General features: G+C 41.4%; 1 long non-coding RNA gene across 1 annotated transcript; it reads left to right on the forward strand.

Annotated features, from left to right (window-relative positions):
- Positions 1–715: 715 nt before the first annotated feature.
- LOC127326401 (uncharacterized) lies at positions 716–7,023 on the forward strand. The gene is made up of 6 exons (XR_007867791.2): positions 716–1,339; positions 2,548–4,336; positions 4,425–4,663; positions 4,758–4,867; positions 5,358–5,442; positions 6,653–7,023. It is a non-coding gene; the product is annotated as an uncharacterized lncRNA (long non-coding RNA).
- Positions 7,024–25,792: the final 18,769 nt, after the last annotated feature.

A 25,792-nucleotide genomic window follows, 5' to 3' on the forward strand; every position in this document is an offset into this window, starting at 1 on the left:
TGGCACCGCGTCCTCCTCCTCATCTCCCCGCCAAACCAAACCGTCCCCCGCCGTTCCGAGGGCATCGGCGGATGCGCCTCGTCGTCCTCTTCCTCGTGGTGAAAGGAATCGAGCCGGGATCGCTTCAATCGACGCCAAGCTCGCCGATTCCCCACTCTGGCTACCACACTCCGGCGCCGATTCCGGCCGGCCTAGTCCTTCCCCGGCAACTTAGACCTCACCAGCATGTTCCTGGTAACATTCCCGACCTCCTGGACCTCCTCGTCGCCTTTTTCCCATCCTCTTTTGGTCTGCCGACGTTGACCGCCGGCATCCTCCGCAGGAGCTCGTCGCCGGCAACACTCCGGCCACCCCCTGGACTCTGGCACCACCACCATCGGCCTCCCCACGTCCAGCCGCATCCCCCACGTCATCTTCCGCTTCCCGGTTCGCCCTGAATCGTCGGATTGATTCGCAACTTCTTCCTCCGCCATGGCTGTAATGTTGAAGCTCGTCCCTGGCACTGCTTGTTCAAGTTTTTCCGCGCCCTTTTGTTGACACGTTCGAACTACTAACTCAGTGGTTAGCCCCTTGCTCCATAACCATGAGATCTTGGGTTCAAATCATGAAACAGGCTAATTAAGCCTTCTTTTTGTCTCTTGATTCTGTGCATCAGATCCGGCGCCATTGATGGGCCTCGGCCCAGATCTTCCAGCAGCCCGTTGCCCGCGTCCAGGAACAACCCATCGCCGACGCAGGCCTAGTTCCGGCCCATGACAGCGCAGGTTGAGCCCAGTTCGTCCCCTGCCCTTTTGTATCTGTTTTGTTTTTACAGAAAATGTGTATGTCTTCTAAAAATCATATCTCCTAATCCGTATCTCGGATTAAAAAGTATTTTATATGTTTTTCAATCAGAAAAATGAAAGGAACATGAATATGCCATCCATACATCTGTTTGCATCTTGCATCATGTCGAGACGCGATAGTTATGTATGTTCACCTCACATATATGCGGAGTATTTCGGATTTCCAACTAGGATTTCCCCGCTCCGTTTAATATTGAAGTAGCTCACCCCTGCCATGTTATGCCATGCTAATAAACATTTAACTTTGACGGTAGAAATGCAACTCCAACCTAATTTGTTTGTCCGGGGTTCCGACTCCGATTAATATGGATAAGTTGCATCGCATCATGTTTGCCATGTCATGCATATCATCTTGAGCATGCTGGTTCTTTATCCGTAGTAGTAAGATTGCATACGTTGTGTGTTCCAGCATTTGCTTCTTCTCGGATAGGATCACGAAGTGGTGTGTGAGATACGACGAGTTCTCCGACAAGTTCTTCTGCAGCTTTTCACAGGCGAGCCCACCCCTTCACCTATTTTACATTTACATGCTCTTTTGATCTATTGCTATCCTTATGTTGCGATTCTGTTGTGTCACGTGCCCTATCCACCTGTTACCTATATGTCCGAGATACACCTCCTCGCCCTACCTATTGTTTGTTGTTTGCCAGCTTTGCGAGTCGTAGGCGAGTTTAGGGTTTTGTTGATATCTCGAAATGTTCGGGATATCTTGTTGGGAGGTTATCACATGCTATATCAGTTGTTGGAGATACTCATGCTTTACTTTATTGTTAACAACTAAAATTGTAAGCAGAGGCATCTGTGAGCCCCTTTGCGAAAGCATCGGAACTTTGACTTGCTAATGTCCCCTAGGACCCGAGTTCTTGTTATCTGCTCCGAGATTGAGCGCTCTACCCGTACGTGGGGAGTGGGACCCCATCACCCACTACCTTTCCTCGAGTCTGTTTATTGGGAGCCACAACCTTGGTTTTATTTTGCTCATATGCATGATGCACGATTTACTTCTGTTGCCTTCGGGTGTTTATTTCTGTACTGTACTCATAACGTGGAACGATTAGCGACAGCAGGTTGTTCACACTTAGCTTAGCCGTTGGCACAAACCTCTGGGTCCGTATCGGAGTACGGCCGAACTTCGTCACGGGTAGCTTAGTTGGGTGGCTCCCATTAAACTTTCTCTTGCATTGGGAACGGTCTTGATGTGAGACTCCACCTGTAGTAAGTGGGTTCGAGCATGCGTATGGTTACATTTGGGCAACCCCTGCAGGGTGTACATCTTATCGATAAGCCGTGTCCGCGGTTATGGACGACTTGGAATTGTATAGCTCGATCATAGAACAACTTACACCTTATTTCCTGTTGCTAATAATTTGCTAATAAAACTTTTTCAAAAGTGTGTGTGCCTTTGCCAGTACCTCTTTGCGAAGGGGGATCGCATCGGCTGTGTTATGTTTGCAGAGTATAGAACTGTTACCTTGTGCGCTCTCTTATCTTCTCTGAGTAGACGGATGTTGTAGCGTGTCTCTATTGGATAGTAGCTTTGCTGCCGCTAAACTCCACATATAGCCGGGTGAAGTTTATACCGCCCACCAGCGAGCATAGCTGGTCTTGTCTCGCAAGTACGTGCCAATGGTACTTACCCTCGCCTTCCTTTCTTTTTGTCTCCTCCCCCTTTTGTCGGCAACCGATGGCCCGACTTTGACAGGTACGAGATGACAACGTTAGCAAGGTTACCCTTCCGGCTTGGCCTGGGCAGGGTTATGGACGCCACTGGTTATCTTCAGGACTTTTAGTCCAATTTGTATCTTGTCCGTACTCGGACGTATTCGATCTTCTGTATGATTTGGATCTTTGTATTGTATATTTGTATCTTGACTCGCTGGAGTCATTGTTGTAATATATGTATCTTGTGGGCTCTATTGTAATCCTGTTGTGATGTTACCGCTCGTGTTAATTCCTCTGGCATCACGTGTGTGATTCGTCGCGCACGTCGTGTCGGAGGGCGTCTCAGAATCGATATCGTGCGGATTTCGGCGGGATCGCTGGAATCCTCATGGTACCGGTTCCGGGGCGTCACAAGTTGGTATCAGAGCTCAGGTTGACGGTACCCCACTAGTCCAGCCTGTAGGATAACCTTGCCAACGATAGTTGAGTTTAGAGTGTCAAAACTATTTTCTGAAAAACTCGCTAGATAGATCTGATTAGCTCTGATTTTTCTCCTTACCTCAATTCCTTCTCCTCTTACCTTTGCGAGTTTTGAGCCTTCTCTCTTATCTGAGTTTTCTCGAGTCTCAGGTTCCGACGTGGGTTGGACGATCTTTGCCCTCACCTAATAGGTCCGATCTTTGGAGGATCTCGACGGAAGCGCATCATCAACAGCGGAACAACGACTTCTTGTTAGTGGTGTCGACCGTCCTTCATGGAGCAAGAATTCTTGTTAGTGGTGTCGAGGAGATCGACACGTCGCTAGAAGATCCGATAGTTCAACTCTCTCCCCCGTACCTTGAGGTGGGATCTCGGGGCGCGATCCCTTGTTAGTGGTGTCGATTGTAACGGTCCCGGATAGTACCCATAATAGATATGCTTGTTCTTTTTCTTTTGTGCATCATCATGGCATATGCTTCATACCATCCATGTTTTTACAAAATAAAATTATTTTGTAAACTCTAATTATTTTGTTTTCTTCCTCTCATAAGGTTTATTTATTAAACCCCCTTGTCTTCTCTTTTAATAAACCCTAACCCAAAACTATCATACAATAAAACTATTTTTTTGTTTTGTCTATCTCCACCTCTACATTCAAATTCTAAATTTTTTTTGAACTGTTTTCAAATCTGTTGCAAAACAGTTTTGAAAAAGAAAAGAGAAAAGATTTTCAAAATAAAACCCCTAACCCTCCCTTGGGCTCCCACTCTCTCATGCCCATCTCTCCCTCTCCATCCGGTGCAGCCCACCTTCGGCCCACCTCCTTTTCTTCCTCTGGCCCGAGCTGGCCACTTCTTCTTTGGCCCGTACCCCTTCGAGCGGAGAAGTTCTCGATGCACAGCATCGTTGTCGTCTTCCTTCCTCACGCTGGCAGCGTGAGCAACCTGGTCCTCCCCAACCACCGCACCACCACATTTTTCCTCCTCCTTTTAATCCCCCTTGAGGTCCCAGAAACCCTAGCCTTCCTCCCTCTTGCCGCCGCCACTCTCTTCTTTTCCTCTTGATCTTTCCCTGTGAGAAAACGTACCAGGCAACACACCCTTGTACGACCACCATGGCACCGCGTCCTCCTCCTCATCTCCCCGCCAAACCAAACCGTCCCCCGCCGTTCCGAGGGCATCGGCGGATGCGCCTCGTCGTCCTCTTCCTCGTGGTGAAAGGAATCGAGCCGGGATCGCTTCAATCGACGCCAAGCTCGCCGATTCCCCACTCTGGCTACCACACTCCGGCGCCGATTCCGGCCGGCCTAGTCCTTCCCCGGCAACTTAGACCTCACCAGCATGTTCCTGGTAACATTCCCGACCTCCTGGACCTCCTCGTCGCCTTTTTCCCATCCTCTTTTGGTCTGCCGACGTTGACCGCCGGCATCCTCCGCAGGAGCTCGTCGCCGGCAACACTCCGGCCACCCCCTGGACTCTGGCACCACCACCATCGGCCTCCCCACGTCCAGCCGCATCCCCCACGTCATCTTCCGCTTCCCGGTTCGCCCTGAATCGTCGGATTGATTCGCAACTTCTTCCTCCGCCATGGCTGTAATGTTGAAGCTCGTCCCTGGCACTGCTTGTTCAAGTTTTTCCGCGCCCTTTTGTTGACACGTTCGAACTACTAACTCAGTGGTTAGCCCCTTGCTCCATAACCATGAGATCTTGGGTTCAAATCTTGAACCAGGCTAATTAAGCCATCTTTTTGTTTCCTGATACTGTGCATCAGATCCGGCGCCATGGATGGGCCTTGGCCCAGATCTTCCGGCAGCCGTTGCCCGCGCGTCCAGGAACAACCCATCGCCGACGCAGGCCTAGTTCCGGCCCATGACAGCGCAGGTTGAGCCCAGTTCGTCCCCTGCCCTTTTGTATCTGTTTTGTTTTTACAGAAAATGTGTATGTCTTCTAAAAATCATATCTCCTAATCCGTATCTCGGATTAAAAAGTATTTTATATGTTTTTCAATCAGAAAAATGAAAGGAACATGAATATGCCATCCATACATCTGTTTGCATCTTGCATCATGTCGAGACGCGATAGTTATGTATGTTCACCTCACATATATGCGGAGTATTTCGGATTTCCAACTAGGATTTCCCCGCTCCGTTTAATATTGAAGTAGCTCACCCCTGCCATGTTATGCCATGCTAATAAACATTTAACTTTGACGGTAGAAATGCAACTCCAACCTAATTTGTTTGTCCGGGGTTCCGACTCCGATTAATATGGATAAGTTGCATCGCATCATGTTTGCCATGTCATGCATATCATCTTGAGCATGCTGGTTCTTTATCCGTAGTAGTAAGATTGCATACGTTGTGTGTTCCAGCATTTGCTTCTTCTCGGATAGGATCACGAAGTGGTGTGTGAGATACGACGAGTTCTCCGACAAGTTCTTCTGCAGCTTTTCACAGGCGAGCCCACCCCTTCACCTATTTTACATTTACATGCTCTTTTGATCTATTGCTATCCTTATGTTGCGATTCTGTTGTGTCACGTGCCCTATCCACCTGTTACCTATATGTCCGAGATACACCTCCTCGCCCTACCTATTGTTTGTTGTTTGCCAGCTTTGCGAGTCGTAGGCGAGTTTAGGGTTTTGTTGATATCTCGAAATGTTCGGGATATCTTGTTGGGAGGTTATCACATGCTATATCAGTTGTTGGAGATACTCATGCTTTACTTTATTGTTAACAACTAAAATTGTAAGCAGAGGCATCTGTGAGCCCCTTTGCGAAAGCATCGGAACTTTGACTTGCTAATGTCCCCTAGGACCCGAGTTCTTGTTATCTGTTCCGAGATTGAGCGCTCTACCCGTACGTGGGGGAGTGGGACCCCCATCACCCACTACCTTTCCTCGAGTCTGTTTATTGGGAGCCACAACCTTGGTTTTATTTTGCTCATATGCATGATGCACGATTTACTTCTGTTGCCTTCGGGTGTTTATTTCTGTACTGTACTCATAACGTGGAACGATTAGCGACAGCAGGTTGTTCACACTTAGCTTAGCCGTTGGCACAAACCTCTGGGTCCGTATCGGAGTACGGCCGAACTTCGTCACGGGTAGCTTAGTTGGGTGGCTCCCATTAAACTTTCTCTTGCATTGGGAACGGTCTTGATGTGAGACTCCACCTGTAGTAAGTGGGTTCGAGCATGCGTATGGTTACATTTGGGCAACCCCTGCAGGGTGTACATCTTATCGATAAGCCGTGTCCGCGGTTATGGACGACTTGGAATTGTATAGCTCGATCATAGAACAACTTACACCTTATTTCCTGTTGCTAATAATTTGCTAATAAAACTTTTTCAAAAGTGTGTGTGCCTTTGCCAGTACCTCTTTGCGAAGGGGGATCGCATCGGCTGTGTTATGTTTGCAGAGTATAGAACTGTTACCTTGTGCGCTCTCTTATCTTCTCTGAGTAGACGGATGTTGTAGCGTGTCTCTATTGGATAGTAGCTTTGCTGCCGCTAAACTCCACATATAGCCGGGTGAAGTTTATACCGCCCACCAGCGAGCATAGCTGGTCTTGTCTCGCAAGTACGTGCCAATGGTACTTACCCTCGCCTTCCTTTCTTTTTGTCTCCTCCCCCTTTTGTCGGCAACCGATGGCCCGACTTTGACAGGTACGAGATGACAACGTTAGCAAGGTTACCCTTCCGGCTTGGCCTGGGCAGGGTTATGGACGCCACTGGTTATCTTCAGGACTTTTAGTCCAATTTGTATCTTGTCCGTACTCGGACGTATTCGATCTTCTGTATGATTTGGATCTTTGTATTGTATATTTGTATCTTGACTCGCTGGAGTCATTGTTGTAATATATGTATCTTGTGGGCTCTATTGTAATCCTGTTGTGATGTTACCGCTCGTGTTAATTCCTCTGGCATCACGTGTGTGATTCGTCGCGCACGTCGTGTCGGAGGGCGTCTCAGAATCGATATCGTGCGGATTTCGGCGGGATCGCTGGAATCCTCATGGTACCGGTTCCGGGGCGTCACACCTCCCCTTTAGGGTTGGCTGGCCATGCAAGGTGGAGTCCCTCCGGGACTCTACTTTCCATGGTGATTTCTTCCGGACTTTTCTAGAACCTTCTAGAACCTGCCATAAATGCACCGGATCATTTCCAAACTTGGAATATGACTTCCTATATATGAATCTTATTCTCCGGACCATTCCGGAACTCCTCGTGATGTCCGGGATCTCATCCGGGACTCCGAACAAATATTCGAACTCCATTCCATATTCAAATTCTACCATTTCAACATCCAACTTTAAGTGTGTCACCCTACGGTTCGTGAACTATGCGGACATGGTTGAGTACTCACTCCGACCAATAACCAATAGCGGGATCTGGAGATCCATAATGGCTCCCACATATTCAACGATGACTTTAGTGATCGAATGAACCATTCACATACGATACCAATTCCCTTTGTCACGTGATATTTTACTTGTCCGAGGTTTGATCTTCGGTATCACTCTATACCTTGTTCAACCTCGTCTCCTGACAAGTACTCTTTACTCGTACCGTGGTATGTGGTCTCTTATGAACTTATTCATATGCTTGCAAGACATTAGATGACATTCCACCGAGAGGGCCCAGAGTATATCTATCCGTCATCGGGATGGACAAATCCCACTGTTGATCCATATGCCTCAACTCATACTTTCCGGATACTTAATCCCACCTTTATAGCCACCCATTTACGCAGTGGTGTTTGGTGTAATCAAAGTACCTTTCCGGTATAAGTGATTTACATGATCTCATGGTCATAAGGACTAGGTAACTATGTATCGAAAGCTTATAGCAAATAACTTAATGACGAGATCTTATGCTACGCTTAATTGGGTGTGTCCATTATATCATTCATACAATGATATAACCTTGTTATTAATAACATCCAATGTTCATGATTATGAAACTAATCATCCATTAATCAACAATCTAGTTTAAGAGGCATACTAGGGACTTCTTGTTTGTCTACATATCACACATGTACTAATGTTTCGGTTAATACAATTATAGCATGATATATAAACATTTATCATAAACATAAAGATATAAATAATAACCACTTTATTATTGCCTCTAGGGCATATCTCCTTCGATCTCCCACTTGCACTAGAGTCAATAATCTAGTTTACATTTGTAAAGATATAACACCTTGGCCTTCTGGTGCTTTATCATGTATTGCTCACGGGAGAGGTTTTTAGTCATCGGATCTGACACGCTCAGAAACGTATGTATTTTGTAATTCATTTGCGTCTCAACGCATCACTCATTTCCAAATGAGTTGGCATTATATATGTTTGATCTTCTGGTGGAACCTTAATTCCGCTGTCTGAAATATGTCACTTATATTGTCACACACAATATAGCTTCAAAGTTCTGACTCTGTCGGAACTACACCAAGTTCTCAAAGAACCTTTTGACTTAACATCCTTTGTCATTGTCAAAACAATGACATACTCTGCCTTCTTTTGTAGAATCCGTCACAATATTTAGAACTCTTCTAAATCTAGCATAGACAACTTCTAGCTCATTGTGCTACCTTTTAAACAACACTTAGTCTAATTTGAGATTTGAAAATATATTTTATATGTGACAAAACCAATATCGGTGTAACACCTTACAGCGATTTGTTTGTCATTTCTTCATACAAAAATATATATATATCCTTAGTTCTTCTAAAGTACTCAAGGATATTCTTACTGTCGTCCAATGATCATCATATGAATCATTCTGGTATATGCTCATAACACTTTATAGCACATGATATCTGATTGTGTACATATTATTCGTGATCTATAATCACTCATGTATTTTTACTCATTGAGTGTCAGATACACTCAAGTCTTGTTAAACCTTCACATGACAAGAACATTTTCTTAATATTTCTATATTGAACTACTTCAATATCCATCATATGTACTTTGACTTAAACTTATTTATGTGTTTCAATCTATCTTCATAGATCTTGTCACTAAATTTGTTTCAGTCCATATCCTTTCATTGAAGTTTAATTTTCAATGAAACCTTTTAATCAAGTATATAATTACATCATTTATAACCAACTATATGTCATCTACATAAAGTATTATAAATATGTCTTATCGCTCCCACTTAATTTCTTGCAAATGCAAGCCTCTTCATCGTTTCTGATGAAAACAAAAACTCTTTGACTATTTCATCTGGTGAAGATTCTAACTCCGCGATACTTACTTCATCCATTGAAGTTCGTATACCTATCTAGTATTCCACGGACCAGCAAAACTCTTGGTTGTATCTTGTATACACCTTTAATACACACTTCTGTTAAGTAGTGTATTTTGCCACTCTACTAACATATCTCATAAAAGAAATATGTAGTGATTACTAGAATAATCCACATAGACTATAAGCATTGCTACGGAAGATTTAATCTTATCGTAGTCAACTCTTTGAACTTTGTCGTAAACAACTTTTCGACAAGTTGAGCTTCTTCAAGGATATTTCATCCAAGTCCATCAATTTCATAGATCCATTTACTTTCAAAAAGTATTCATCTATCTTGGATTTCATGGCGTATAGCCATTTTAACGGAGTCAGGGCCCATCATAACTTCTTTGTTTGTAGTTGGTTTATTATTGTTCAAAATCAATCCTTTGTCCACAAATCTTTTATTTGATCACAAAGTAAACCATACCTACAAGGTTCAATATGTACTTCGATCTCCATGGCTAAAACACTTTGTAGTCATGGGAGCCATGATCGTCGTAGCCGCTTCCGAAACCAATTCCGATGCTGCGCTACTCTGATCATTATGCTCAGGTTCATAAACCTTATCAAATTATATTGTCCTCCCACTCAAAAACTTCACTAGAAACAATTTCTTGGAAATAAGAAACATTGACAAACACTTTTGTCTTTGTCTCGTGGGAAGAATTCCCAATTAAATCTCTGGGATAACCAACAAAGACATTCATCCGATTTTGGTTGAAAAATCTTAGACCAAAATTTAAAGAAAGGACTATTAAGGTTTATACCCATGCCATAACTCGTATGGTGTCATTTCAACGGATCATGATGATGCTCTATTTAGTGTAAAAGCGGTAGTCACTAAAGCATAATTCACAAAAATATAATGGCGTCATAATATTTTATCTCATCATTAATCCAATAAGGTTTCGATACATATCTCGGATACTATATCATCATTATGATACTCCAAGAAATGTGAGTTGTAGAACAATTTCATAACTCTCTTAGATGTTTGCTAAAACTCGTAATTCAAATATTTCCACCATGATCCAATCATAGATATTTGATTTTTCTATTACGATGATTTCCACTTCATGCTGAAATTTATTTGAATCCTATTCAAATGTTTCAAACTTTTCCTTATTGAATATATGCACATATATACTCAATTCATTGTTTGAAAGTTTTCATGAAGTAGAAGAATCTTCCGCACACAACTATGCCCAGTGAACCACATATATCATTATGTATGTTTTCACTAAGTTAGTTGCCCGTTCAACTCTTTCGGCCTATGAACGGTATTTCAGTCATTACCTTTCAGAAAAGATTTTGCAAGTGCCAAACGATTCAACAAATCGAATGACTCCAAAAATCCATTTGCATGGAGTTCCTTCATGCGATCCTTTCTAACATGACCTAAATTGCGGTTCCAAAATTAAGTGGAATTCAAATCATTTGCCTTATGGCATTTTTAGCGTCAGTGTTATGTATGTGTGTTTCACCATTAAGATTTATAATAACTTATCCATTTTACATGGAGTAATGTCATAATTTAAACAACTTATTGTTTTCATTTGACCAGAGCAAAATAACAATTATTAAGTTCTTTATTATAAATTCTAAGGGCTAGATAGAATGTCAACGACGAACATAATAACACTTTATTTTGTTCCAGACGTGCATTCCTATCATATTCCTTGTCACTCACTTAGGCCATTGTATTCTTGTATTGCGTTGTTTTGTATGACACTTCATACCAACCAATATGGTACTAATACCCAAGAATTTCATTGTGTGACTTAACTAGGAATACAACCATAACATGTATATCATTTATATACACCTAAGCTAGACTTTCTAGTCTTTTCTTTTCTTTTTGCCAAAATATCTTTTGCAGTTTCTCTTTTAGCTTTCCTCATTATTCAGAAAAACACTTCAACATTAATAACTTCTAGGTTTGTTGGTCAAATACCAATAACCTTGAGGTTCTTACTTTGAAGTTGATCATCATATGACAAGTGTTCCAGATTTCACTATTAGTAACTTTGTAATATGATGAACAATTTCACTCATAATTTTATCCATCATATCATGACGACTTTCCGAGACCATGTCTGTACATGCTAGGCTCGTAAAGTTTTAACCTTGGTATTTGCATGTGCAAATCTAGCTTGCACCCGTTGTATGCACACGTAGAATCTATCACACCCGATCATCACGTGATGCTTCGAAACGACGAGTTTTAGTAACGGTGCATATTAAGGATGGTCACTTCATGGATATTCGAATATCGTTAGTGCCCCAATAGTTGGAGGATTGTGACGCCTTGCGTCTTCAACCTTCGTACATTCCCATAAAACTTATGAGTTCATGTAGTCTCACCAAATTATATTCTATCATCTTGCAATAAGGTCTTAGATATCACATATATCTCATACCTTGATTATTTCTGAAAACTAAATTTTCAGCTCCTTACTTTTCAAATAGATTTGAACTTTAAGTTTCACGGAGACAAGATGACTTTAGGTACTAATTGAAACCATAGCTCTTTGAATCAATAATGTGAGGTTTACTAAAAGTTTGCAATAGGACTTAATCAATTCTTGATTCTTTAACAATACGGTACCAATCCGTAAAGTTTCTTGTCAGATTTTAACAAGATTTCTATCTCAATTATAAGACTAGCGCATAGTAGTAAACGGATGCCAATACTACAAAATTAATTCAAAATACTACTCAGACTATGTTTATGATAATTAGTTCATGGTTTAATCTAATTACTAATGAACTCCCACTTAATACAACATCCCTCATAGTTGTTAAGTGGTACACGATCCAAATTCACTACACCAAAAACCGATCATCACGTGAGATGATGTAGCTTCAATGGTGAACATCAACATGTTGATCATATCATCCATATGACTCGTGTTCAACCTTTCGGTTTCCGTTGTCCCGAGGCCATGTCTGTACATGCTAGGCTCGTCAAGCAAACCCAAGTATTCCGCGTGTGCAACATGGCTTACACCCGTTGTATGTGAATCGTTGAATCTATCACATCCGATCATCACGAGATGCTTTGAAACGACGAACTGTTACAACGGTGCATACGAGGGGAGAACACTTTATTATCTTGATATTAATGTGAGGGATCATCTTATAATGCTACCGTCGCGATCTAAGCAAAATAAGATGCATAAAAGGATTAACATCACATGCAATTCATATGTGATATGATATGGCCCTTTTGTCTTTGCGCCTTCGATCTACATCTCCAAAGCACGGACATGATCTCCATCATCAACAGGCATGATCTCCATCATCGTCGGCGTAGCGTCAAGGTTCATGGCGCCGTCTTCATGGTTGTTCACCTCATGTAGCAACTATTACAACTACTTTGAAATACTACTCAACATGAAAATTAAAGACAACCATAAGGCTCCTGCCGGTTGCCACAATACAATAATGATCATCTCATACATATTCATCATCATATCATGGCCATATCACATCACCAAACCCTGCAAAAACAAGTTAGACGTCTCTAATTTGGTTTGCATATTTTACGTGGTTTAGGGTTTTTGAGAGAGATCTAATCTACCTACGAACATGAACCACAACGTTGATACTAATGTTTTCAATAGAAGAGTAAATTGAATCTTCACTATAGTAGGAGAGACAGACACCCGCAAAGCCTCTTATGCAATACAAGTTGCATGTCGAACGAGGAACAAGTCTCATGAACGCGGTCATGTAAAGTTAGTCCGAGCCGCTTCATCCCACTATGCCACAAAGATGCAAAGTACTCAAACTAAAGATAACAAGATCATCAATGCCGACAAACCATTGTGTTCTACTCGTGCAACCATCTATGCATAGACACGGCTCTGATACCACTGTAGGAAAACGTAGCATAGAAAACAAAAAATTTCCTATCGCGAACACGCAATCCAAGCCAAGATGCAATCTAGAAGACGGTAGCAACGAGGGGATGATCAAGACTAACCCTTGAAGAGATTCCAAAGCCTATAAGAGTAGGCTCTTATTGCTGCGGTAGACGATCACTTGCCGCTTGCAAAAGCGCGTAGAAGATCTTGATCACGATCGGTTCCGGCGCCACGAACGGGCAGCACCTCCGTACTCGGTCACACGTTCGGTTGTTGATGAAGACGACGTCCACCTCCCCGTTCCAGCGGGCAGCGGAAGTAGTAGCTCCTCTTGAATCCGACAGCACGACGGCGTGGTGTCGGTGGTGGTGGAGAAATCCGGTGGAGCTTCGCTTAAGCGTGCGGGATGTGGCGGAGGAGAGAGACCGCTAGGGTTTGGGGAGAGAGGGGGAGGCTAGGGCGCCGGACAAGGGCAGCCCTAGGTGGTGCGGCCAAGAGTGGGCAGCCCCCTCCCTCTCCTCCTCATTATATAGGTGGAAATCCCCAAGTGTTGGTATCCAAGTCTTCGAATAAGACCCCAACAATGAAACCTCCCATATGTAGGGAAACCTACCCAAGGTGGGAATCCCACTTGGGGTGGGATTCCCCCTTTCCATGAGGGGGGTTGGCCGGCCACCCTAGGGGAGTCCACCTTGGACTCCTCCCCTTTAGGGTTGGCTGGCCATGCAAGGTGGAGTCCCTCTACTTTCCATGGTGATTTCTTCCGGACTTTTCTAGAACCTTCTAGAACCTGCCATAAATGCACCGGATCATTTCCAAACTTGGAATATGACTTCCTATATATGAATCTTATTCTCCGGACCATTCCGGAACTCCTCGTGATGTCCGGGATCTCATCCGGGACTCCGAACAAATATTCGAACTCCATTCCATATTCAAATTCTACCATTTCAACATCCAACTTTAAGTGTGTCACCCTACGGTTCGTGAACTATGCGGACATGGTTGAGTACTCACTCCGACCAATAACCAATAGCAGGATCTGGAGATCCATAATGGCTCCCACATATTCAACGATGACTTTAGTGATCGAATGAACCATTCACATACGATACCAATTCCCTTTGTCACGCGATATTTTACTTGTCCGAGGTTTGATCTTCGGTATCACTCTATACCTTGTTCAACCTCGTCTCCTGACAAGTACTCTTTACTCGTACCGTGGTATGTGGTCTCTTATGAACTTATTCATATGCTTGCAAGACATTAGACGACATTCCACCGAGAGGGCCCAGAGTATATCTATCCGTCATCGGGATGGACAAATCCCACTGTTGATCCATATGCCTCAACTCATACTTTCCGGATACTTAATCCCACCTTTATAGCCACCCATTTATGCAGTGGTGTTTGGTGTAATCAAAGTACCTTTCCGGTATAAGTGATTTACATGATCTCATGGTCATAAGGACTAGGTAACTATGTATCGAAAGCTTATAGCAAATAACTTAATGACGAGATCTTATGCTACGCTTAATTGGGTGTGTCCATTATATCATTCATACAATGATATAACCTTGTTATTAATAACATCCAATGTTCATGATTATGAAACTAATCATCCATTAATCAACAATCTAGTTTAAGAGGCATACTAGGGACTTCTTGTTTGTCTACATATCACACATGTACTAATGTTTCGGTTAATACAATTATAGCATGATATATAAACATTTATCATAAACATAAAGATATAAATAATAACCACTTTATTATTGCCTCTAGGGCATATCTCCTTCACCCCTCACACGTGTTGAAACTCTAGACCCCCAAAACGACTAACCCAAAGTAACAAACAAGTATGCAAAAAACACAAGTTTTTTTTTGTTTTTACTGTTCGGTTTTGCATGGGTTATTTCATCCCGATGCTATCCAGGTCCTAGACGCCCAGATACGGATGTCTACGATAGGGTGTTGGTGTCACATTAGAGAAGATACGGTGACGAAATTGATTATAGGCATCATCTAGAAGAGGGAAGTAGTTAAGAGTAACAACATGAATAAGAACAAGCTCCGATTGAGGCCGTTTAGAAAGCATTGAAAATCTCTTTGGGATCTAAGATGAAATTACTTCACTTTCTCACGATCTATATAAATTTTAGTGTACGCACACATCCCCTCACACGTGTTGAAACTCTCGACCCCCAAAACGACTAACCCAAAGTAACAAACAAGTATGCAAAAAACACAAGTTTTTTTTGTTTTTACTGTTCGGTTTTGCATGGGCTATTTCATCCCGATGCTATCCAGGTCCTAGACGCCCCTGATACGGATGTCTACGATAGGGTGTTGGTATCACATTAGAGAAGATACGGTGACGAAATTGATTATAGGCATCATCTAGAAGAGGGAAGTAGTTAAGAGTAACAACATGAATAAGAACAAGCTCCGATTGAGGCCGTTTAGAAAGCATTGAAAATCTCTTTGGGATCTAAGATGAAATTACTTCACTTTCTCACGATCTATATAAATTTTAATGTACGCACACATCCCCTCACACGTGTTGAAACTCTCGACCCCCAAAACGACTAACCCAAAGTAACAAACAAGTATGCAAAAAACACAAGATTTTTTTGTTTTTACTGTTCGGTTTTGCATGGGTTATTTCATCCCGATGCTATCCAGGTCCTAGACGCCCCAGATACGGATGTCTACAATAGGGTGTTGGTGTCACATTAGAGAAGATACGGTGATGAAATTGATTATAGGCATCATCTAGAAGAGGGAAGTAGTTAAGAGTAACAACATGAATAAGAACAAGCTCCGATTGAGGCCGTTTAGAAAGCATTGAAAATCTCTTTGGGATCTAAGATGAAATTGCTTCACTTTCTCACGATCTATATAAATTTTAGTGTATGCACACATCCCCTCACACGTGTTGAAACTCTCGACCCCCAAAACGACTAACCCAAAGTAACAAACAAGTATGCAAAAAACACAAGTTTTTTTTGTTTTTACTGTTCGGTTTTGCATGGGCTATCCAGTCCTAGACGCCCCAGATACGGATGTCTACGATAGGGTGTTGGTGTCACATTAGAGAAGATACGGTGACGAAATTGATTATAGGCATCATCTAGAAGAGGGAAGTAGTTAAGAGTAACAACATGAATAAGAACAAGCTCCGATTGAGGCCGTTTAGAAAGCATTGAAAATCTCTTGGGGATCTAAGATGAAATTACTTCACTTTCTCACGATCTATATAAATTTTAATGTACGCACACATCCCCTCACACGTGTTGAAACTCTCGACCCCCAAAATGACTAACCCAAAGTTTTTTTTTGTTTTTACTGTTCGGTTTTGCATGGGTTATTTCATCCCGATGCTATCCAGGTCCTAGACTCCCCAGATACGGATGTCTACAATAGGGTGTTGGTGTCACATTAGAGAAGATACGGTGACGAAATTGATTATAGGCATCATCTAGAAGAGGGAAGTAGTTAACAGTAACAACATGAATAAGAACAAGCTCCGATTGAGGCCGTTTAGAAAGCATTGAAAATCTCTTTGGGATCTAAGATGAAATTACTTCACTTTCTCACGATCTATATAAATTTTAGTGTATGCACACATCCCCTCACACGTGTTGAAACTCTCGACCCCCAAAACGACTAACCCAAAGTAATAAACAAGTATGCAAAAAACACAAGTTTTTTTTTTTTTACTGTTCGGTTTTGCATGGGCTATTTCATCCCGATGCTATCCAGGTCCTAGACGCCCCAGATACGGATGTCTACGATAGGGTGTTGGTGTCACATTAGAGAAGATACGGTGACGAAATTGATTATAGGCATCATCTACAAGAGGGAAGTAGTTAAGAGTAACAACATGAATAAGAACAAGCTCCGATTGAGGCCGTTTAGAAAGCATTGAAAATCTCTTTGGGATCTAAGATGAAATTACTTCACTTTCTCACGATCTATATAAATTTTAATGTACGCACACATCCCCTCACACGTGTTGAAACTCTCGACCCCAAAACGACTAACCCAAAGTAAGAAACAAGTATGCAAAAAACACAAGTTTTTTTTTGTTTTTAGGGTGCGGTTTTGCATGGGTTATTTCATCCCGATGCTATCCAGGTCCTAGACGCCCCTGATACGGATGTCTACGATAGGGTGTTGGTGTCACATTAGAGAAGATACGGTGACGAAATTGATTATAGGCATCATCTAGAAGAGGGAAGTAGTTAAGAGTAACAACATGAATAAGAACAAGCTCCGATTGAGGCCGTTTAGAAAGCATTGAAAATCTCTTTGGGATCTAAGATGAAATTACTTCACTTTCTCACGATCTATATAAATTTTAGTGTATGCACACATCCCCTCACACGTGTTGAAACTCTCGACCCCAAAACGACTAACCCAAAGTAATAAACAAGTATGCAAAAAACACAAGTTTTTTTTGTTTTTACTGTTCGGTTTTGCATGGGCTATTTCATCCCGATGCTATCCAGGTCCTAGACGCCCCAGATACGGATGTCTACGATAGGGTGTTGGTGTCACATTAGAGAAGATACGGTGACGAAATTGATTATAGGCATCATCTAGAAGAGGGAAGTAGTTAAGAGTAACAACATGAATAAGAACAAGCTCCGATTGAGACCGTTTAGAAAGCATTGAAAATCTCTTTGGGATCTAAGATGAAATTACTTCACTTTCTCACGATCTATATAAATTTTAATGTACGCACACATCCCCTCACACGTGTTGAAACTCTCGACCCCCAAAACGACTAACCCAAAGTAAGAAACAAGTATGCAAAAAACACAAGTTTTTTTTGTTTTTACTGTTCGGTTTTGCATGGGTTATTTCATCCCGATGCTATCCAGGTCCTAGACGCCCCAGATACGGATGTCTACGATAGGGTGTTGGTGTCACATTAGAGAAGATACGGTGACGAAATTGATTATAGGCATCATCTAGAATAGGGAAGTAGTTAAGAGTAACAACATGAATAAGAACAAGCTCCGATTGAGGCCGTTTAGAAAGCATTGAAAATCTCTTTGGGATCTAAGATGAAATTACTTCACTTTCTCACGATCTATATAAATTTTAGTGTATGCACACATCCCCTCACACGTGTTGAAACTCTCGACCCCCAAAACGACTAACCCAAAGTAACAAACAAGTATGCAATATTCACACAAGTTTTTTTGTTTTTACTGTTCGGTTTTGCATGGGCTATTTCATCCCGATGCTATCCAGGTCCTAGACGCCCCAGATACGGATGTCTACGATAGGGTGTTGGTGTCACATTAGAGAAGATACGGTGACGAAATTGATTATAGGCATCATCTAGAAGAGGGAAGTAGTTAACAGTAACAACATGAATAAGAACAAGCTCCGATTGAGGCCGTTTAGAAAGCATTGAAAATCTCTTTGGGATCTAAGATGAAATTACTTCACTTTCTCACGATCTATATAAATTTTAGTGTATGCACACATCCCCTCACACGTGTTGAAACTCTCGACCCCCAAAACGACTAACCCAAAGTAATAAACAAGTATGCAAAAAACACAAGTTTTTTTTGTTTTTACTGTTCGGTTTTGCATGGGCTATTTCATCCCGATGCTATCCAGGTCCTAGACGCCCCAGATACGGATGTCTACGATAGGGTGTTGGTGTCACATTAGAGAAGATACGGTGACGAAATTGATTATAGGCATCATCTACAAGAGGGAAGTAGTTAAGAGTAACAACATGAATAAGAACAAGCTCCGATTGAGGCCGTTTAGAAAGCATTGAAAATCTCTTTGGGATCTAAGATGAAATTACTTCACTTTCTCACGATCTATATAAATTTTAATGTACGCACACATCCCCTCACACGTGTTGAAACTCTCGACCCCCAAAACGACTAACCCAAAGTAAGAAACAAGTATGCAAAAAACACAAGTTTTTTTTTGTTTTTACTGTTCGGTTTTGCATGGGTTATTTCATCCCGATGCTATCCAGGTCCTAGACGCCCCAGATACGGATGTCTACGATAGGGTGTTGGTGTCACATTAGAGAAGATACGGTGACGAAATTGATTATAGGCATCATCTAGAAGAGGGAAGTAGTTAAGAGTAACAACATGAATAAGAACAAGCTCCGATTGAGGCCGTTTAGAAAGCATTGAAAATCTCTTTGGGATCTAAGATGAAATTACTTCACTTTCCCACGATCTATATAAATTTTAGTGTATGCACACATCCCCTCACACGTGTTGAAACTCTCGACCCCCAAAACGACTAACCCAAAGTAATAAACAAGTATGCAAAAAACACAAGTTTTTTTTGTTTTTACTGTTCGGTTTTGCATGGGCTATTTCATCCCGATGCTATCCAGGTCCTAGACGCCCCAGATACGGATGTCTACGATAGGGTGTTGGTGTCACATTAGAGAAGATACGGTGACGAAATTGATTATAGGCATCATCTAGAAGAGGGAAGTAGTTAAGAGTAACAACATGAATAAGAACAAGCTCCGATTGAGACCGTTTAGAAAGCATTGAAAATCTCTTTGGGATCTAAGATGAAATTACTTCACTTTCTCACGATCTATATAAATTTTAATGTACGCACACATCCCCTCACACGTGTTGAAACTCTCGACCCCCAAAACGACTAACCCAAAGTAAGAAACAAGTATGCAAAAAACACAAGTTTTTTTTGTTTGTACCGTTCGGTTTTGCATGGGTTATTTCATCCCGATGCTATCCAGGTCCTAGACGCCCCAGATACGGATGTCTACGATAGGGTGTTGGTGTCACATTAGAGAAGATACGGTGACGAAATTGATTATAGGCATCATCTAGAATAGGGAAGTAGTTAAGAGTAACAACATGAATAAGAACAAGCTCCGATTGAGGCCGTTTAGAAAGCATTGAAAATCTCTTGGGGATCTAAGATGAAATTACTTCACTTTCTCACGATCTATATAAATTTTAATGTACGCACACATCCCCTCACACGTGTTGAAACTCTCGACCCCCAAAACGACTAACCCAAAGTAACAAACAAGTATGCAAAAAACACAAGTTTTTTTGTTTTTACTGTTCGGTTTTGCATGGGCTATTTCATCCCGATGCTATCCAGGTCCTAGACGCCCCAGATACGGATGTCTACGATAGGGTGTTGGTGTCACATTAGAGAAGATACGGTGACGAAATTGATTATAGGCATCATCTAGAAGAGGGAAGTAGTTAAGAGTAACAACATGAATAAGAACAAGCTCCGATTGAGGCCGTTTAGAAAGCATTGAAAATCTCTTGGGGATCTAAGATGAAATTACTTCACTTTCTCACGATCTATATAAATTTTAATGTACGCACACATCCCCTCACACGTGTTGAAACTCTCGACCCCCAAAATGACTAACCCAAAGTTTTTTTTTGTTTTTACTGTTCGGTTTTGCATGGGTTATTTCATCCCGATGCTATCCAGGTCCTAGACTCCCCAGATACGGATGTCTACAATAGGGTGTTGGTGTCACATTAGAGAAGATACGGTGACGAAATTGATTATAGGCATCATCTAGAAGAGGGAAGTAGTTAACAGTAACAACATGAATAAGAACAAGCTCCGATTGAGGCCGTTTAGAAAGCATTGAAAATCTCTTTGGGATCTAAGATGAAATTACTTCACTTTCTCACGATCTATATAAATTTTAGTGTATGCACACATCCCCTCACACGTGTTGAAACTCTCGACCCCCAAAACGACTAACCCAAAGTAATAAACAAGTATGCAAAAAACACAAGTTTTTTTTGTTTTTACTGTTCGGTTTTGCATGGGCTATTTCATCCCGATGCTATCCAGGTCCTAGACGCCCCAGATACGGATGTCTACGATAGGGTGTTGGTGTCACATTAGAGAAGATACGGTGACGAAATTGATTATAGGCATCATCTAGAAGAGGGAAGTAGTTAAGAGTAACAACATGAATAAGAACAAGCTCCGATTGAGGCCGTTTAGAAAGCATTGAAAATCTCTTTGGGATCTAAGATGAAATTACTTCACTTTCTCACGATCTATATAAATTTTAATGTACGCACACATCCCCTCACACGTGTTGAAACTCTCGACCCCAAAACGACTAACCCAAAGTAAGAAACAAGTATGCAAAAAACACAAGTTTTTTTTTGTTTTTACTGTTCGGTTTTGCATGGGTTATTTCATCCCGATGCTATCCAGGTCCTAGACGCCCAGATACGGATGTCTACGATAGGGTGTTGGTGTCACATTAGAGAAGATACGGTGACGAAATTGATTATAGGCATCATCTAGAAGAGGGAAGTAGTTAAGAGTAACAACATGAATAAGAACAAGCTCCGATTGAGGCCGTTTAGAAAGCATTGAAAATCTCTTTGGGATCTAAGATGAAATTACTTCACTTTCTCACGATCTATATAAATTTTAATGTACGCACACATCCCCTCACACGTGTTGAAACTCTTGACCCCCAAAACGACTAACCCAAAGTAAGAAACAAGTATGCAAAAAACACAAGTTTTTTTTTGTTTTTACTATTCGGTTTTGCATGGGTTATTTCATCCCGATGCTATCCAGGTCCTAGACGCCCCAGATACGGATGTCTACGATAGGGTGTTGGTGTCACATTAGAGAAGATACGGTGACGAAATTGATTATAGGCATCATCTAGAAGAGGGAAGTAGTTAAGAGTAACAACATGAATAAGAACAAGCTCCGATTGAGGCCGTTTAGAAAGCATTGAAAATCTCTTTGGGATCTAAGATGAAATTACTTCACTTTCTCACGATCTATATAAATTTTAGTGTATGCACACATCCCCTCACACGTGTTGAAACTCTCGACCCCCAAAACGACTAACCCAAAGTAATAAACAAGTATGCAAAAAACACAAGTTTTTTTGTTTTTACTGTTCGGTTTTGCATGGGCTATTTCATCCCGATGCTATCCAGGTCCTAGACGCCCAGATACGGATGTCTACGATAGGGTGTTGGTGTCACATTAGAGAAGATACGGTGACGAAATTGATTATAGGCATCATCTAGAAGAGGGAAGTAGTTAAGAGTAACAACATGAATAAGAACAAGCTCCGATTGAGACCGTTTAGAAAGCATTGAAAATCTCTTTGGGATCTAAGATGAAATTACTTCACTTTCTCACGATCTATATAAATTTTAATGTACGCACACATCCCCTCACACGTGTTGAAACTCTCGACCCCCAAAACGACTAACCCAAAGTAAGAAACAAGTATGCAAAAAACACAAGTTTTTTTTTGTTTTTACTGTTCGGTTTTGCATGGGTTATTTCATCCCGATGCTATCCAGGTCCTAGACGCCCCAGATACGGATGTCTACGATAGGGTGTTGGTGTCACATTAGAGAAGATACGGTGACGAAATTGATTATAGGCATCATCTAGAATAGGGAAGTAGTTAAGAGTAACAACATGAATAAGAACAAGCTCCGATTGAGGCCGTTTAGAAAGCATTGAAAATCTCTTTGGGATCTAAGATGAAATTACTTCACTTTCTCACGATCTATATAAATTTTAGTGTATGCACACATCCCCTCACACGTGTTGAAACTCTCGACCCCCAAAACGACTAACCCAAAGTAACAAACAAGTATGCAAAAAACACAAGTTTTTTTTGTTTTTACTGTTCGGTTTTGCATGGGCTATTTCATCCCGATGCTATCCAGGTCCTAGACGCCCCTGATACGGATGTCTACGATAGGGTGTTGGTGTCACATTAGAGAAGATACGGTGACGAAATTGATTATAGGCATCATCTAGAAGAGGGAAGTAGTTAAGAGTAACAACATGAATAAGAACAAGCTCCGATTGAGGCCGTTTAGAAAGCATTGAAAATCTCTTGGGGATCTAAGATGAAATTACTTCACTTTCTCACGATCTATATAAATTTTAATGTACGCACACATCCCCTCACACGTGTTGAAACTCTCGACCCCCAAAATGACTAACCCAAAGTTTTTTTTTGTTTTTACTGTTCGGTTTTGCATGGGTTATTTCATCCCGATGCTATCCAGGTCCTAGACTCCCCAGATACGGATGTCTACAATAGGGTGTTGGTGTCACATTAGAGAAGATACGGTGACGAAATTGATTATAGGCATCATCTAGAAGAGGGAAGTAGTTAACAGTAACAACATGAATAAGAACAAGCTCCGATTGAGGCCGTTTAGAAAGCATTGAAAATCTCTTTGGGATCTAAGATGAAATTACTTCACTTTCTCACGATCTATATAAATTTTAGTGTATGCACACATCCCCTCACACGTGTTGAAACTCTCGACCCCCAAAACGACTAACCCAAAGTAATAAACAAGTATGCAAAAAACACAAGTTTTTTTTGTTTTTACTGTTCGGTTTTGCATGGGCTATTTCATCCCGATGCTATCCAGGTCCTAGACGCCCCAGATACGGATGTCTACGATAGGGTGTTGGTGTCACATTAGAGAAGATACGGTGACGAAATTGATTATAGGCATCATCTAGAAGAGGGAAGTAGTTAAGAGTAACAACATGAATAAGAACAAGCTCCGATTGAGGCCGTTTAGAAAGCATTGAAAATCTCTTTGGGATCTAAGATGAAATTACTTCACTTTCTCACGATCTATATAAATTTTAATGTACGCACACATCCCCTCACACGTGTTGAAACTCTCGACCCCCAAAACGACTAACCCAAAGTAAGAAACAAGTATGCAAAAAACACAAGTTTTTTTTTGTTTTTACTGTTCGGTTTTGCATGGGTTATTTCATCCCGATGCTATCCAGGTCCTAGACGCCCGTATACGGATGTCTACGATAGGGTGTTGGTGTCACATTAGAGAAGATACGGTGACGAAATTGATTATAGGCATCATCTAGAAGAGGGAAGTAGTTAAGAGTAACAACATGAATAAGAACAAGCTCCGATTGAGGCCGTTTAGAAAGCATTGAAAATCTCTTTGGGATCTAAGATGAAATTACTTCACTTTCTCACGATCTATATAAATTTTAGTGTATGCACACATCCCCTCACACGTGTTGAAACTCTCGACCCCCAAAACGACTAACCCAAAGTAATAAACAAGTATGCAAAAAACACAAGTTTTTTTTGTTTTTACTGTTCGGTTTTGCATGGGCTATTTCATCCCGATGCTATCCAGGTCCTAGACGCCCCTGATACGGATGTCTACAATAGGGTGTTGGTGTCACATTAGAGAAGATACGGTGACGAAATTGATTATAGGCATCATCTAGAAGAGGGAAGTAGTTAAGAGTAACAACATGAATAAGAACAAGCTCCGATTGAGACCGTTTAGAAAGCATTGAAAATCTCTTTGGGATCTAAGATGAAATTACTTCACTTTCTCACGATCTATATAAATTTTAATGTACGCACACATCCCCTCACACGTGTTGAAACTCTCGACACCCAAAACGACTAACCCAAAGTAAAAAACAAGTATGCAAAAAACACAATTTTTTTTTTTGTTTTTACTGTTCGGTTTTGCATGGGTTATTTCATCCCGATGCTATCCAGGTCCTAGACGCCCCAGATACGGATGTCTACGATAGGGTGTTGGTGTCACATTAGAGAAGATACGGTGACGAAATTGATTATAGGCATCATCTAGAATAGGGAAGTAGTTAAGAGTAACATCATGAATAAGAACAAGCTCCGATTGAGGCCGTTTAGAAAGCATTGAAAATCTCTTTGGGATCTAAGATGAAATTACTTCACTTTCTCACGATCTATATAAATTTTAGTGTATGCACACATCCCCTCACACGTGTTGAAACTCTCGACCCCAAAACCACTAACCCAAAGTGACAAACAAGTATGCAAAAAACACAAGTTTTTTTTGTTTTTACCGTTCGGTTTTGCATGGGCTATTTCATCCCGATGCTATCCAGGTCCTAGACGCCCGATACGTATGTCTACGATTGTGTTTTGTTGTCACATTAGAGAAGATACGGTGACGAAATTGATTATAGGCATCATCTAGAAGAGGGAAGTAGTTAAGAGTAACAACATGAATAAGAACAAGCTCCGATTGAGGCCGTTTAGAAAGCATTGAAAATCTCTTGGGGATCTAAGATGAAATTACTTCACTTTCTCACGATCTATATAAATTTTAATGTACGCACACATCCCCTCACACGTGTTGAAACTCTCGACCCCCAAAATGACTAACCCAAAGTTTTTTTTGTTTTTACTGTTCGGTTTTGCATGGGTTATTTCATCCCGATGCTATCCAGGTCCTAGACTCCCCAGATACGGATGTCTACAATAGGGTGTTGGTGTCACATTAGAGAAGATACGGTGACGAAATTGATTATAGGCATCATCTAGAAGAGGGAAGTAGTTAACGGTAACAACATGAATAAGAACAAGCTCCGATTGAGGCCGTTTAGAAAGCATTGAAAATCTCTTTGGGATCTAAGATGAAATTACTTCACTTTCTCACGATCTATATAAATTTTAGTGTATGCACACATCCCCTCACACGTGTTGAAACTCTCGACCCCCAAAACGACTAACCCAAAGTAATAAACAAGTATGCAAAAAACACAAGTTTTTTTTGTTTCTT

The sequence above is a fragment of the Lolium perenne genome, unplaced genomic scaffold (genome assembly GCF_019359855.2).
Source record: "Lolium perenne isolate Kyuss_39 unplaced genomic scaffold, Kyuss_2.0 unplaced47, whole genome shotgun sequence".
In the NCBI taxonomy this organism is placed as follows: Eukaryota; Viridiplantae; Streptophyta; class Magnoliopsida; order Poales; family Poaceae; genus Lolium; species Lolium perenne.